Raw genomic sequence first — 15,435 nt, 5'->3', positions numbered from 1 at the left:
ATGGACTTGGCTCAGGCTCGGGCTCGGGCAGTTTATCCAGATACACGGCAGGCTTCCCATCTACGACCATCTGCAGAGGCCTCTCCAGAGCACTCGGCGACATGACCACGCCAAAAAGCGGAGGAGCCTCCCAGTCTAGGTCCCCCTCTGGCTCTGGATCCTCTACCATGGGCACCATCTCGTCCTCCTCCGGGTCCACGACCATCGGATCAAGCATGTCAGGAGGCACCACGATGGGATCAGAAGCGGAGTCGCCCACCAGGTACCCTCCGCTAGCCGCCCTCTTTCGCCGGAGCTCCTCCTGCCGGGCATGCTCCTTATTACGGATGGACCAACGACGATCACCGTCCCTGAGACTCATAGCTTGAGGTTTTTGAGGTGTGAAATGGTGAGAAAGCACAGAGCTACCAAAAGCCCTTATATAGAGCCTCGAGAGAGCAACGACCGAGGCGCAAATCACGGAGAGAATCGTAACTGACATAACTGAGCCGGATGGGACGGGCAGCGTGAATCTCTGTCAGAAATTAATCCCATCCAATTAGCTCGGGAAGGGTGAGATTCGCACGCTAAACTGAAAAAAGCCTGGCTCGCCCGGGGAAGCGAGATTTACAGGTGTCAAGCGGAAGGAGGACTCGACATCGCAGTCGACTCCTCGACAATTGAGACGGACGAGTGCACTAAATATACTAAAAAAGAGGAAAGCTGAAGGCTGAAAATATTTTATTATAAAATAAAGAAGGTGCAGGTTACAAGGAGCTTATTACAGAGTAAGCAAGTGCTCCTAACAGAACTACCCCTCTAGAGAATCCGGCCGACCCCAGTTCACAAAGATCACTCACTCGGCGAGGAGGAGCCGCTTCCAAAGAACCCTTCCGATGGCCCAGGAGAGGGTGGGCAAAGCGAGTCCCAGAACGCCGGCATGAGCGGCGGCACAACCAGCTCTTCATCGTCCGGGTAAATCTCTTGATAACGAGCGAAGTCTTCCTCGTTCATTAACCCGGTAACCGGACCGTCCAGGTCATCTAGAGGAATAGAAAAGGTCATACGAAAAGTCAACTGCTCTGGGACAGGCACGTTAACAACGGTCCCGCCTGGGGAAGTTACTCGAGCAGACCCCGGAGGAGGAGAAGGGCGAGAAGTCGGAGCGACTTCACGACGAGCAGGAGTCGGCGGAGGAAGAGCCACAGAGGCGGCACCAGCAGGTGATCTCTGTGGAGTCGGATGGGGAGCCTTCCTTTTAGGCTCCCTCTCAGGCCGAGTCCGTTTCAAAGGCAAAAGGCGCCGGGGCGACCCAAAATCAATCTGCTTCCCTTTCAGTGGTGAGCGACCCATGAGGAATTAGTAAGTTAAGAAAAGAGCGGCCGAGGTCATTTATAGGTGTCAGGCCAGGCCAAGGAGATCAGAACGGTCCCGCGAGATCCGGGAGATAGCGAATAATCTGGGCCAATCCTGAGTCATTCAAGGCACGGATTCGGTGAGCTGGAGAGGGTTACTACTTTTCCAAACCCAGGTTGGTGGACCGGGTATGGAAAAGTGAGGGACTAGTTGATGGGGTGAGAACCCCGGCCCAAGAAAAGAGGCCCAGAAAGAATGCATGGGCCGAGTCCAGGACTCGGCCCAAGTCCAAAGAGGGAGGCCCAGTTCAGAGACCGGAAGGACGGCCCAATACCAAACGGGGACGAGGAGTCGACCCAGGCCCGACCTAGGAGAGGACTCGGTCCAGAGAGCCGTTGAGGGAGCCTTCAACACAGTTAAGACAAGGAGCCGTTGAGGCATTAAAGGCCGGGCTCGGTCCGCCAGTTACTAGCCAAAGAGAGCCGTTGGCAGAGTCTGTAACGTCGCCCAACGGCTCGGCGCATTGAATGTACCCTTTAAGTCGACCATCATGAGCCTTTAAGACGGTAGAGGAGGAGCCACTATAAAAAGGGCTCATCCACCATTGTATGAGGCAGATTCCAGAACCCGGAGAGGGAATAGACAAGTATTATTAAGCATCATATTTTACTAAGACTCAAACCCTTTTGTGAAAGGTGTATCCACCAACTGTAGGTTGTGTTGGACCTCCTTGGGCCCGAAAACCCAAAAACCATCAATGTGATTCCCAAAAAAAATGTCTATATCAAAGATTTGTGAGAAGGAGTATAAATTGAGAATAAAAAGTGGAAGTACATGAAGTCTATCAAAATTTTGAGTTCTGCGGCTGAACAATAAACCGGTTCCGTCCGTATGATTTCGGTTAAGGTTCCGTTTGTTGGGTTCGAACCGGGTGAGGTTAGCATTTACACTTGAGTTGGGGCGTTGGGCTTAATACAAAAGCTCTGCAGCTTCGGAAATCGGAAGTTGCGGCGGTTGTAGAGTGTTCGATGTCGGACCCGTACGAGAGAGCCAAAGGAGGGAGGCTGGCCTTCAAGGGAGGCGACCTCGCAGTCCGCACCAAATCCATCGACAAAAAGAAGAAGAAAAAGAAGAAGTCATCCGCCGACGACTTCGTTTCCGACGAGCCCTTGTCCGGCGACGCTGCCGTTGCCGCCTCGGAAATGGGTTCGGGTTCAGCTCCTGACGGAGGAGATAACAGTATTTACACCATTGACGCGGCGAAGAAGATGAAGTACGACGAGTTGTTCCCAGTTGAAGCTAAGAAGTTCGGCTACGACCCGAAGGCTAAAGCCGAGTCCGTCGAACAAGCCCTTGATGATCGGGTCAAGAAGAAAGCTGATCGCTACTGTAAATAAAACGTCACATTCTTAGGTAAATCCACGATTTTCCTAATTCTTGTATGGATTCTTATCATTTTTCGTATTAGGGTTTCGTAAAATTGATAGTGCTTTCTGTTTTATCTTTTCTGGTTCGAAAAATTCTTTTATGCTACTATCATGGATTCTTTTAACCTGAGAAATTAAAACAAGTTATGGTTAGAAATATTAGCCATCCATTGATTTTCATTTAAGTGTTTAATCAATGTTGTAGAATGGGACGCTAGTCGGGCACCCGGTGCTAATAATAATAAGAAAAATAGCACACCAAAATTAAAAACACTCGGCCAAGTCGGCTGACTCGGGCGCTTAGTTGGCCAACTCGGGTGCCTAGTTAGGCCGATTTTTGCAACAGTGTGTATAATACTAGGGAAAGGTTAGATAGGATGGCAAAATTGGTTTGGAGATCCTCTGGTGTTATTTGGTGGCTATAGGCAATGCTGTTGGATAGTTAGCTTGCTTGCAGTGATACTTACATTTATTCACTGGGAAATTTCAAACTTGTATATTGGTACTGTAATGCCTATGGAGGTCTGTGATTTTTGGTTTTGAGCTTAAATGTTCTAATATACTCAAGTTATGTTTGAAGTAGAGAAGAGTTTGGTTGTAAGTCCTTTGTGAACAGTGAATTATAGATTCACTGATGGTACATTTGGTAGCCTGTTAAGGTTTAAATAAATATTAACTTTGCTAGAGGGATTATAGTGTTCATTGCCTCCCTTGAATGTGTGTGTGTGAGAGCGCGCTTAGAAGCATGCCTAGAGTTTCAATCCGGGATTATTGGGGGCCGTATAAGAATGATTAATATTCTTTCCATCTGCCTAATGGATTTTACTGCAGCTTTTTGAGAAATATTGGTTGCCAACTTGGACTCATAACTCATTAGGTTGAAATCTACATGTCAAATTGATTAAACGTCCAGTTGTTTTTATCATTGTATCTTGTAGAAAAAGAAATTGAAGAAGCAAAAAGAATATATTTTATCACTCCATGCGAGAATCAGGCAATCTGTACAAGAGTATAACACCCAAAAGAAAGCTAAAGAGCTCCTTAGGGAGATTCAAGGTCTCGTGCATTTCGATTCAAGGTCTCGTGCTCCTTAGGGAAATACTAAAAGTTGATATTTCTAATTCTCCTGTCAAGCTGGAGCATGAAGATTGAAAGCTCCAAGCTTGTTACAAATGTACCCAATCCTAGGTTTGCAAAGGGATTTGGCTCAAAGTGAGAAAGGATCCAACAGTATCTCTGGAGACAAGCTTCTCTAGTGTGAAGTGTTAATCAACCTCGATAAGCTTAATTAGTCAGCCCATTGAATGCTAGATTGGATATAATGTGCAGGGTGGACTGATAATCGTGTAGGAGCTGCATAGCTCAAGGGTCACAAAATCTTTAATTCATTCAGCAGATGCTTTAGCACACATGTTCCATGCCCCGTAGCTCTATATTCTGCTTTTGCACTACAATGTGTAACTGCATTTTGCTTCATACTTCTCATAAGAGATGGGTTTGTACCAAGCACCAATGAGAACACAATAACCGGAAATTGGCGTGAGCACTTTTTGAAGTACTGCCACTAATTTTTTTGAATGTAGTTAGCTGATGTGTCATGCTGAAGTCAATGTTAAGTTAGGCACAATAGAGTGAAGATCTAATTTGAAGAATACACTGGTAGCTGTAATTAAGTTGATGAACAAGGACTGTCTGATAGAGAAGAGAAAGGAAAGTGAGAAGAGATTCCCCAGACTTTAGAGAACTGAAACTGCAAGGATGAGTAAAAAGAAAAAAAATTGTAGTTAAGTCCCATGGTATGTAGTAAAATCTTCCAAATGATTTCATTTGGACAGAAGAAGCTTTGGAATTGTATGAATTCCTCAAAGCTTTGGACTATTTGGCTTCATAAATGGGGAGATAGTTGTTGGTTCTTATTGGCTAGCATCAAGGACTTTAACGGTCCACATGCTAAGGTTTAAAATTTCACCATTAAAAATTGTATGCAATTTTTCTTATATTCTTGATAGGTTTGCAGCATGCTCTGTTCAGGTCATGTCCAAAAACATTTCACAATTCTATGAATGATTATTTAGAAGATTATAGTCTCTATTATGTGGCCTTGGATGAATCTTATCATTCTTAATTTGGACCAATGTGATTTTGGGTTTGATAAGGTCTGGGAGCCTTGTCTTTTTTTTTTTTTTTTGGGGGTGACGAGGGAAACCTGCAGCTCTTACCTGAGGGTGTGCACTGGGTAAACCCCGCCTGTGACCTTAGCTGGCAAAGAATGACAAGGTTATAAACCAACCTAGGTTTTCCATAGCTGACCGGCTAAAACTAAGAGGGCTGGGATTTGAACTTCTGTCCTTGTGGTTACAAGGTTGTATCCCTTATCAGCCTTGTCTTGTTTGCAGAATGAAGTCATGTACTTTTATTACTATTTTTAATGCCACTTAAATGTATTTCAGGCAATTATTTAGGTGATGGAGGAAAGCTTAAGGATCCGGGGCGCTTTAATGTGTAAACCCTCTCATGGAAATGTTAATGAGCTGAATCGAGTTAAAGCAAGCTGCAGATCATAGAATACACTGCACTTGCGCACACACGTCTCTTTGATGCTCACTACCAAGACAATGTCGCTTTAACTGTATACATTACTTATTCCTAGTGGTCGAACCCCTTGTAAACTGTGACATCTTACCGGAATTGCCTTGTTGCCAAATTTCAACAGTTCCATAGTATTGGGCTATTGGCAGACAATGGATGTTAATGTTTCAAACACAATTTCAGTGAAGTGGCTTTAGTATCGTCTCTTTTATGTTATGTTATTGATCATTAGTTAAATTTCATCTGCTGGGTGGTGATATATTATGATGAGTTGCTACTGCTAATCGTAGCAACTCATCTGTCCAGTTCGTCAAAATGATTGTGCCTACTGCTTTTTTTAAATATATTTTGGTACGGCCAGAATGGTAAAAGGAGCAGTTTTACTGCTGAACAGAATTTTTAAAAAATAACTTGGGTGTAGTTGAGTGGAAGGAATTCATTCATCTTTAACTAAACGTTAATTGTTCGATTATTGACTTTGGGTATGGAGAAGCTTTAAATCTCTACTGTAGGTACAGAATATGTCATTGAAAACACATAATCTGAAGGTTATTTTGGAACAAGGTCCACGATGGTAGGTAAACCCTGGTCCATGATATAATTTGCTAGTATCAATCATTATACCGTGCACTACGGCGCACATAACAATGTGCGCTCCGCGCCTCCCAAAACGACGTCGTTTTGTTAAGTTGCGTGGGGAGTTGACGCGACAGAGTGTATGTGTATTTTGTTAAATAATTAATTACTTAAAACAATTTTGTACATTATGTTATACAATTATGTACATTTTTTATACAATTATGTACATCCGAAACATGGAATTTTTTTAAGAGTTAAAAGTTTATGTGTATTATGTTAAGAGTTTATGTCTATTATGTATTATGTTAGATTATGTATATTATCTTTTCAAAAAAGAGTATGTGTATTCTGTTATACAATTATGTACATTCTGTTATACAATTATGTATATTCTATTTTATACAATTATGTACATTTTCGAAACATGAGATTTTTTTAAGAAGTTAACAGCCGACACGAAAAGCGAAATTCTCAAAGAAAAAAAAAAAGAAGGTACAAAACGATGTCCTTTTGCACCAGGACGCACAATGCAATGTTGCGCCCTGGTGCACGATATAAATTGCCCCACTATTACCAACAAAAATTCGATCCATGTGGTGTGAATATTGACAAATTATTTTGTGGACCATGTTCCACACAGTGCTGTGTGGATCATAAAAGATTACATTTTTAATATACTAAATGTACATTATTTGTATACTGAATGTACATTATACAAAATAATTTATTTTTAATATTCAAATAATGCATTTCCCTTAATACAAGGTACATTTTTAATATACTAAAAGTAAATTATTTATGTATTGAATGTATATTATTTGATAGTATACAAAGTAATGAACTTTCAATACTCAAATAATCTATTTTCAAATAATGTACTAATGTACTTTTATTTATGATTTTCACAATATTGGGTGGACCATAATGATTGAGTGGATATATATATATGCGGGGCAGGTTGAAATACTCATCTTTACAAGAAGCTAAAATGTTTAAATACAGCTATTGCAGTTTTGGTAAACAATTGGTTTCGTGGTGTAGTTGGTTATCACGTCAGTCTAACACACTGAAGGTCTCCGGTTCGATTCCGGGCGAAGCCATGTTTTGAATCTTCTTACGTCAAGAATAACGTTAGTTGGCCGTTCAGATAGCCATTCGATTTTTGTTTATCATAACTTTCAACTTCGTTGATTGAGCCAGCAATTTTCCTGTGTAGGTTTCTCCATTTATGGAATATAATCGGTTAAAGTACCCACGAAGTTCTTGTACTATAACATTTTTTTCAATTTAGTCCTTATACCTTTATTTTGTTCAATTTAGTCCTTGTACTTTCAAAAGTGGTGCAATTGAGGACAATAGTTAACGGTGTTAATATTATCGTTAACTTAGATTACGTGGTGGTGACGATATTTATATTCATACTCATATATTACTTTATAAATATTTAAAATTAATTATTTTTACCACCAATATATTAAATTAATATGTCCAAAATAAATCATTACAACCATGTTCCTAATGAGATTTGGACAATTGTCCTTAGTTTCACCACTTTTTAAAGTAAAGAGACTAAATTGAACAGAATAAAGATACAAGGACTAAATTGAACAAAACAGTATAGTACAGAGATTTCATAGGTACTTTGACCAATATAATCTCTTTTGTAAATCTTCCATTATTGAGACACCAAATCAATTTGCCACCAAAAATTAAGATATCAAAAAAAAATAAAAATTCCTCTTTTAATTTCTTAATGTTCGTTCACAGTTTTCTCATGAGATTAAAATATTCATTATTTTCTCTTAGTTGAACAATATTTCACCTTATAACCAATCATTATTACATGGACAATGGTCCACACAATTGTGTGGACCATAAATAAAAAGTACATTTTTAATATACTAAGGATACATTATTTTATATAATGTACCTTCAGTACAAAAATAATGTACTTTTAATATATTAAAAATGTACCTGATATTCATGGTCTACACAATAATTTGCTGCTAAAGGTGTAGTGATGTTGTTAGAGCGGCAAGCAACTTGACCCAATGAAATGTGACGTAGATCAAGGTTTGGAAACATTTTCGTTGGTTTTATAACTTTTAGACACTTAACGGCTAACCAACACAAATGTTAAAATAACGAGTGTCTAGGAAATTAAAAAGTATAAAAAGAATATGTTATAATAATATTATTATTATAATTATTAAACCATGCAAGTAATTAGTAATGGAAGACAATGTCGCTTTAGCTGTACACATTACTTATTCCTAGTGGTCGAACTCCTTGTAAACTGTGACATCTTACCAGAATTGCCTTGTCTCCAAATTTCAACAGTTCCATAGTATTGGGATTTTTGCAGACAATGGATGTTTCAAACACAATTTCAGTGAAGTGGCTTTAGTATCATGGCCTTGTTTGGTAAAATAATCAGCCTATAGGCCAATTTTAGTTTTTTAACCACTATTAATTGTTTGATTTGGTTAAAAAATCAAACAGAAATGTTTAGTTAATTAGTTTTTTGTAACTCCAAAATGCTAAAATTCAAAAAACAGCTCGAATCAACTTTTTCAATTAGCTTTTTGAGAAAAGAAATTATACCAAACAGCTATCAACTAACAGTTAATTTACCAAACACATTTCTACAATCAGCTAATGTGATCAACTAGTTATACCCTCTAATTAACCTAATCAGCTAACAGCTAACAACTAACAGCTAACAACGATTTTACCAAACAGGGCCATCTATTTTATGTTATGTTATTGATCATTAGTTAAATTTCATCCATTGGCTGGTGATATGATGAGTTGCTACTGCTAATCGTAGCAACTCATCTGTCCAGTTCGTTAAAATGATTGTGCCAAATGCTTTTTTTAAATAGGAATAATGGTCAAATGAGCCCTCGAACATAACGTGAAAATGCAATTGGACCATCCAACTAAAATGTTTTTTTTATAACTAATTTCCTGTTGGTAACCTGCCATTGCAGGCTACTTGGGATAAATTGCATGATTTTACAATGTTGAATGGTCTAATTGTACTTTTTTTAGTTGGGTGGCCCAATTGCATTTTCAAGTTACGTTCGATGGTTAATTTGACCCTTATTCCTTTTAAATATATTTTGGTACGGCCAAAATGGTAAAAAGAGCAATTTTACTACCAAACAGAAGTTTTTTAGTTTTAAAAAAATAACTTGGGGGTGTAGTTGAGTGTAAGGAACTCATTCATTTTTAACTAAACGTTAATAGTTCAATCCTTGATTTTGGGTATGGAGCAGCTTTAAATCTCTACTGTAGGTACAGAATATGTCACTGCAGACACATAATCTGAAGGTTATTTTGTGGTGGAAGTGTGGAGTAAGTGGTTTTCTACTGCATCTTTCTTCCCAATAAAGGCATAGAGCAATATTAGTTTGACAGGGCGTTTGGTTGGTATGAATAGAAATTAAATTACATTGTTTGGTATGAATGAATAGAATGATTGGTAATTAAAAGTAAAAAAAGTAAAATAAAGACTAAAATGGTAATTTATCATGGAATTATAATTTCACAAAGTGTGAATTTCAATTCTTGGGGAGACTCTAGGCATTGCAATTGCATGGTTAGAGGGAATTGTAATTATGTGGAATTGCAATTCCCTCCAACCAAATCATGGAATTGCAATTCTATGGAGTTTGGTAGGAACAGAATTACAATTTCATCCTATCAAACATCCCATCTGAGAGGCTAATTGTATTTGGGAATATATAGGTAGATAGAAGACTTATTTAACCATTATTTCTATACTAGTATTTTATATAGGGATGGCAACGGGGCGGGGGCGGGGAGTATACTCCACGTCCCCGTCCCCGCTACCCCGTCCCCGTCCCCGGCAGGGAGTTGGAAAAATTCACTATCCCCGTCTCCGCGGGGAATTTGGCGAGTGAGGGGAATCCCCATCCCCAGTCAACCTCATAGTCAAACAGTAAAAAATTAGTACAATTTTTTTTAAAAAATTGAAATCTATAATTATATGATTCATCATTCATTTTTTTTTAAAAAAAAAAATCAATAGTAATGCATGTATGACACAGTGTAATGATATATCATAAGCATCAACAATGATATGAATCCATTCAATCCACAACAAAATGATTATATGATTTACTTTCAAAGCAACAGTAATACACATAGTAATTACACTAGTATCACAGACATACACCAACAACAAATATATATATATATATATATATATATATATATATATATATATATATATATATATATATATATATATATATATAGTGAAAGGTTTCCGTGCGGATGTGTGGTGGATTAATGTGCGTGAGATTTATATTCAATGTGCGTGAGTGTTGTGCTTAATGTGCCTGAGATTTGAACTTAATGTGCGTGAATGTGTAAAATGCAGCAGAAAATATTGCTGTCAGCTTCTTCCTCATCCCGAGTAGCCATTGCCCCCTCCCTGATGATGATGATGCGGAGGCGGGCTTTGGTGGTTAAGAATTATGGGAATAATACAACAGAAATCTACACTTAGCTGCTGTGCAAATTTTACTATGCGTGCGTCATCTATATAAACATTCAACTGCACTGAAAGTAGCTGATAATCCAGAATCCATGGCCAAATTGAAGGAAGAAGTAACAAGAAGCTTGGGCGTTAATGTGCGTGAGTTTCTGTTCTACTTCCTTCTGAGCTCGTAACTCTGAAATACTCACGCACATTAAGCACAAACCTCACGCATATTAAACACAATACTCAGGCACATTAAGTACAAAACTCACGCATATTAACATGACGCACATAAAGTACAAATCTCAGGCACATTGAGTACAAATCTCACGCACATTAAGTATAAACCTCACGCACATTAATCCACCGCACAACCGCACGGGAAGCCACAAATGCACCTGATCCCTATATATATATATATATATATATATATATATATATATATAAAAGGATGCACTCAGGTGCGAATAAGTGCTCAGGAGGGAAATGCAAACGAATCAGCGCGCGACACGTGTCCAGATCTAATAACTTAAAAAAAAACGCGGTGGCATTTTCGTAAATAATTGAACATAAAAGTGCAAGTAAAATCACTTACAAGTGCACCTACTTTCCCCTATAAGTGCATGTAATTTTGCCTTGTTAGCATTCACTTTCCGCAAACATTCATGCACCTGGGTGTGCTTATAACTATATGTGCAACTATTTATAACTATAGGTGCACCTACTTTCACCTATAAGTGCATGTAATTTTGCCTTGTTAGCATTCACTTTCCACAAACATTCGTGCACCTGGGTGTGCTTATAACTATATGTGCAACTATTTATAACTATAGGTGCAACTACTTATAACTATAGGTGCACCTACTTTCACCTATAAGTGTATGTAATTTTGCCTTGTTAACATTCATTGATCTGAGTTCAGCGGGTAGTAATACCCCTGAAAACCACTCGCAAACATTCTTACACCTAGGTGCAACTACTTATAACTATGTGTGCAACTACTTAGAACTATAGGTGCAACTACTTAGAACTATAGGTGCAACTAAGTATTGATGCTCAGTGTAAATTTTTACTTGCACCTATAATACATTTTACATGCACTTGTAATACATTTTACTTGCACTTCGATGTTCAATTATTTACGAAAATGCCACCGCGTTTTTTAAAAAAATCAGTGTTTCTCATCCATTAGATCTGGACACGTGGACCAACAGAATTCATTCCTATTTCGCTCTTGGGCGAAGCATTCGCACCTGAGTGCGATTATATATATATATATATATATATATATATATATATATATATATATATATATATATATATATATATATATATATATATATATATATCTACTATACTAATAAGAGCCCAAGAGAGTTAGGCCTATAATGGGTAGAAAAAATGGCGGTCAAATTTTTTAATCAAATGAATGACTCAGATTGATCAGATTTTAATTTTTCTTTAAGATTTACTAATTTATCCTTAATGAATATGATTTTTCGTTAAATATTATATTTTCCGTTAATTTCTGTTAGTTCACCGTTAACTTACTCATTGATTTCAATAAGAAAGGTCTTAGGTTCGAACTTCATCCCAATCAAAGTTGACAGAATTAGTACTTTAGTTTACTCTTATTAAATTATAAATAATAATTTAGTAGCTACAACAAAAAATAATACATGCATATATATGCATTTCTTTAATTTAGAATTATGTGTCTACAATGTCTTTATTCAAAAAATTTTTATTCATTATCAATAAATTAAATAAGATAAATAATTTCATTAGTTATATTGTCTTTATTTTTCTCCAATATAAAAATTCTTTACATTCAATTTCATCAATTGATTATATTCGCTACATTATCCCTACAATGTCTTTATATAAAAATTCTTTACATTCAATTTCATCAATTGATTATATTCGCTACATTATCCCTACAATGTCTTTATTAAAAAAAAAAATTATTCATTATCAATAAATTAATGAAGAGAAATAATTTTATTAGTTATATTGTCTTTATATTTCTCCAATGTAAAAATTCTTTATATTCAAATTCATCAATTGATTATATTCACTACATTGTTTATTATCTTTTTTGTGCACTATTTTTTAATTAAATATCAAAGTTATAATACAAAATAATGTTATATATTTATTTACCAAGTATTTTATTAATATCATGAAAAAATTAAAAAATATATATAATTAATAAAGTCAATCATATTAACTACTTGAGGGATTTGTTGACAAAGAGTATTCAAATCTCACAACAAAAAATGAGAACTACCTCGCAATGTCCTTGTTTGACAATCAGCAGTTAGCGATTAGCGTTAGTGGATTATATTAACGGATTTGACCAGCGAATTATATCAACGGTTGGTAAAAAGATATTTGAAAAAATTAGCTGTTTAGATTACCATGTAAAATGACCTAAGGGTATACATAATAATAATAATAATAATAATAATAATAATAATAATAATAATAATAATAATAATAATAATAATAATAATAATAATAATAATAATTGTTATATATATATATATATATATATATATATATATATATATATATATATATATATATATATAAAATTAAACCAATCATATTAACTACCTTAGGGATACTACATTGGGAAACAGATACTACATTGTAATAGAGCCAGTAGCATTAAAAAAAAAACTATACAATTATTTTATTGACAATTATAATCAATCTTGACTATATTATCTTGCATTTTTAAATTTAGAATTACCTATTTAAATACGCAAATTCAACATTCAAGTATCTATGCATAAATGAATTACCTATCTATGCATTATGTACATTTTTTTTTTAAGTTAACAGCCGACATGGAAAGTGAAAGTTGCAAAAAAAAAAAAAAAAAAAAAAAATAGAGTACAAAACGATGTCGTTTTGTACCAGGGCGCACAATGCAATGTGCGTCTTGGTGCACGATATAAATTGCCCCACTATTACCAACAAAAAATTGATCCATGTGGTGTGGATATGACAAATTATTATGTGGACCATGTTCCACACAGTGCTGTGTGGATCATAAAAAATTACATTTTTAATATATTAAATGTACATTATTTGTATACTGAATGTACATTATACAAAATAATTTATTTTTAGTATTCAAATAATGCATTTCCCTTAAGGTACATTTTTAATATACTAAAAGTAAATTATTTGTGTATTGAATGTATATTATTTGATAGTATGCAAAGTAATGAACTTTCAGTACTTAACTAATCGATTTTCAAATAATGTAGTTTATGTACATAAATAATGTACTAATGTACTTTTTATTTATAGTTTTCACAAAATTGTGTGGATCAGAATGATCGAGTGGATATATATATATATACACACACCTATGCGGGCTCATCTCTACAAGAAGCTAAGTTTAAATAAATGGAGTGCAGACTTAGTGAACAATTGGTTTCGTGGTGTAGTTGGTTATCACGTCAGTCTAACACACTGAAGGTCTCCGGTTCGAGTCCGGGCGAAGCCATGATTCGAATTTTTACGTCAAGAATAACGTGAGTTGGCCGTTAATTAGCCATGCGATTTTGTTTAATCATAACTTTTTCCTTCGTTGATTGAGCCAGCAATGAGCAATATATTTATATATATATATATATATATATAGATCCCCTTTCCTGTGTAGGTTTCTCCATGGAATACATCTCTTTTGTAAATCTTCCATTATTGAGATACCAAATCAATTGGCCACGAAAAATTAAGATATAAAAAAAAAAAAATCCTCTTTTAATTTCTTAATGTTCGTTCTCAGTACTTGCTAACTATTCTGGTTGAAGTTTAAAATACAGTTCATTGTTTCAAAAAAAAAAAAAAAATGTTCGTTCTCAGTTTTCTCACGAGATTAAAATATTTTTTATTTTCTCATAGTTGAACAATATTTCACCTTATAAGTATTGAGGTATGGTATATTAAGTTATCAAATGTAGAACGTGTGTTAGTCATTTTCATGATTTTTTTTTTTTCTATTTTAGTAAGGGCATTTTTGTCTCTTCTTATTTTTTTTTTTTGTTATTTTTCCAGTTTCAACCAATTTAATTGGTTTTGGACTTTACTAAAAATTGGTTGAAAAATATGGTTACTAAAAATCAGAGGTTACCTAAAGTTCTAAACCAATTAAACTGGTTGAAACCGGAAAAATAAAAAAGAAAAATATGAAGAAACAAAAATGCCCTTACTAAAAATAGAAAAAATTATGAGAAGGACTAAAAATGTCAAAAAAATGATAGTTTGGGATGTAAAATGGCAAAAACGATATTTTGGGACTAAATTTGGAATTGCCACCAAAGACAGGGGATCTCCGGTGGAATTAACTCTTATAAATTTTATGAATCTATAGTTTAGAAATTATGAATGTAATGTATAGCATAATTTGCCTAGTCTAGGGGTGTTATTGATGGGCTAAAGAACAATCATTATTACATGGACCATGGTCCACACAATTGTGTGGACCATAAATAAAAAGTACATTTTTAATATACTAAGGATATATTATTTATGTACGTAAGGTACATTTTTAATATACTAAGGATACATTACTTTATATAATGTACCTTCAGTACAAAAATAATGTACTTTTAATATATTAAAAATGTACTTGATATTCATAGTCCACACAATAATTTGCCTCTAAGGGGGCGTTTGGTTCGGGTCATCTGAGATTACCTAGTAATCTGAGTCTGGTAATGTTATACTACCTTGTTTGGTTCAAGTTATGAGATTACCAGGTAATGTTATATTACCTGAAAGCTGATGTGGCGGTAATGTTTCAAGGTAATGTGATTAACCCCATTTTCTTAGGTAATCCTAGATTACCTTGATTTATTCCAACATTGCCCTTGTTAACTAATAATAATAATAATAATAATAATAATAATAATAATAATAATATGTTTATACAATCAAATATACATGTGTGCATATTTATATGTGTGTGTGTGT

General features: G+C 35.5%; 1 long non-coding RNA gene and 2 other non-coding genes across 3 annotated transcripts; all 3 read left to right on the top strand.

Annotated features, from left to right (window-relative positions):
• The first annotated feature begins 2,250 nt into the window (after positions 1–2,250).
• On the top strand, positions 2,251–5,588 carry LOC109159510. Its single transcript, XR_002050588.1, has 2 exons — positions 2,251–2,748; positions 5,213–5,588. It is a non-coding gene; the product is annotated as an uncharacterized LOC109159510 (long non-coding RNA).
• A 1,368-nt stretch (positions 5,589–6,956) lies between these two features.
• On the top strand, positions 6,957–7,030 carry TRNAV-AAC. The gene has a single exon. It is a non-coding gene; the product is annotated as a tRNA-Val (tRNA).
• Positions 7,031–13,892: 6,862 nt separating this feature from the next.
• On the top strand, positions 13,893–13,966 carry TRNAV-AAC. Its single transcript has one exon. It is a non-coding gene; the product is annotated as a tRNA-Val (tRNA).
• The last annotated feature ends 1,469 nt before the right edge of the window (positions 13,967–15,435 follow it).

The sequence above is a fragment of the Ipomoea nil genome, unplaced genomic scaffold (assembly GCF_001879475.1).
Source record: "Ipomoea nil cultivar Tokyo-kokei standard unplaced genomic scaffold, Asagao_1.1 scaffold2833, whole genome shotgun sequence".
In the NCBI taxonomy this organism is placed as follows: Eukaryota; Viridiplantae; Streptophyta; class Magnoliopsida; order Solanales; family Convolvulaceae; genus Ipomoea; species Ipomoea nil.
Note: the sequence above shows the minus strand (reverse complement) of the source record. Positions and strands in the feature narration are given on the sequence as shown.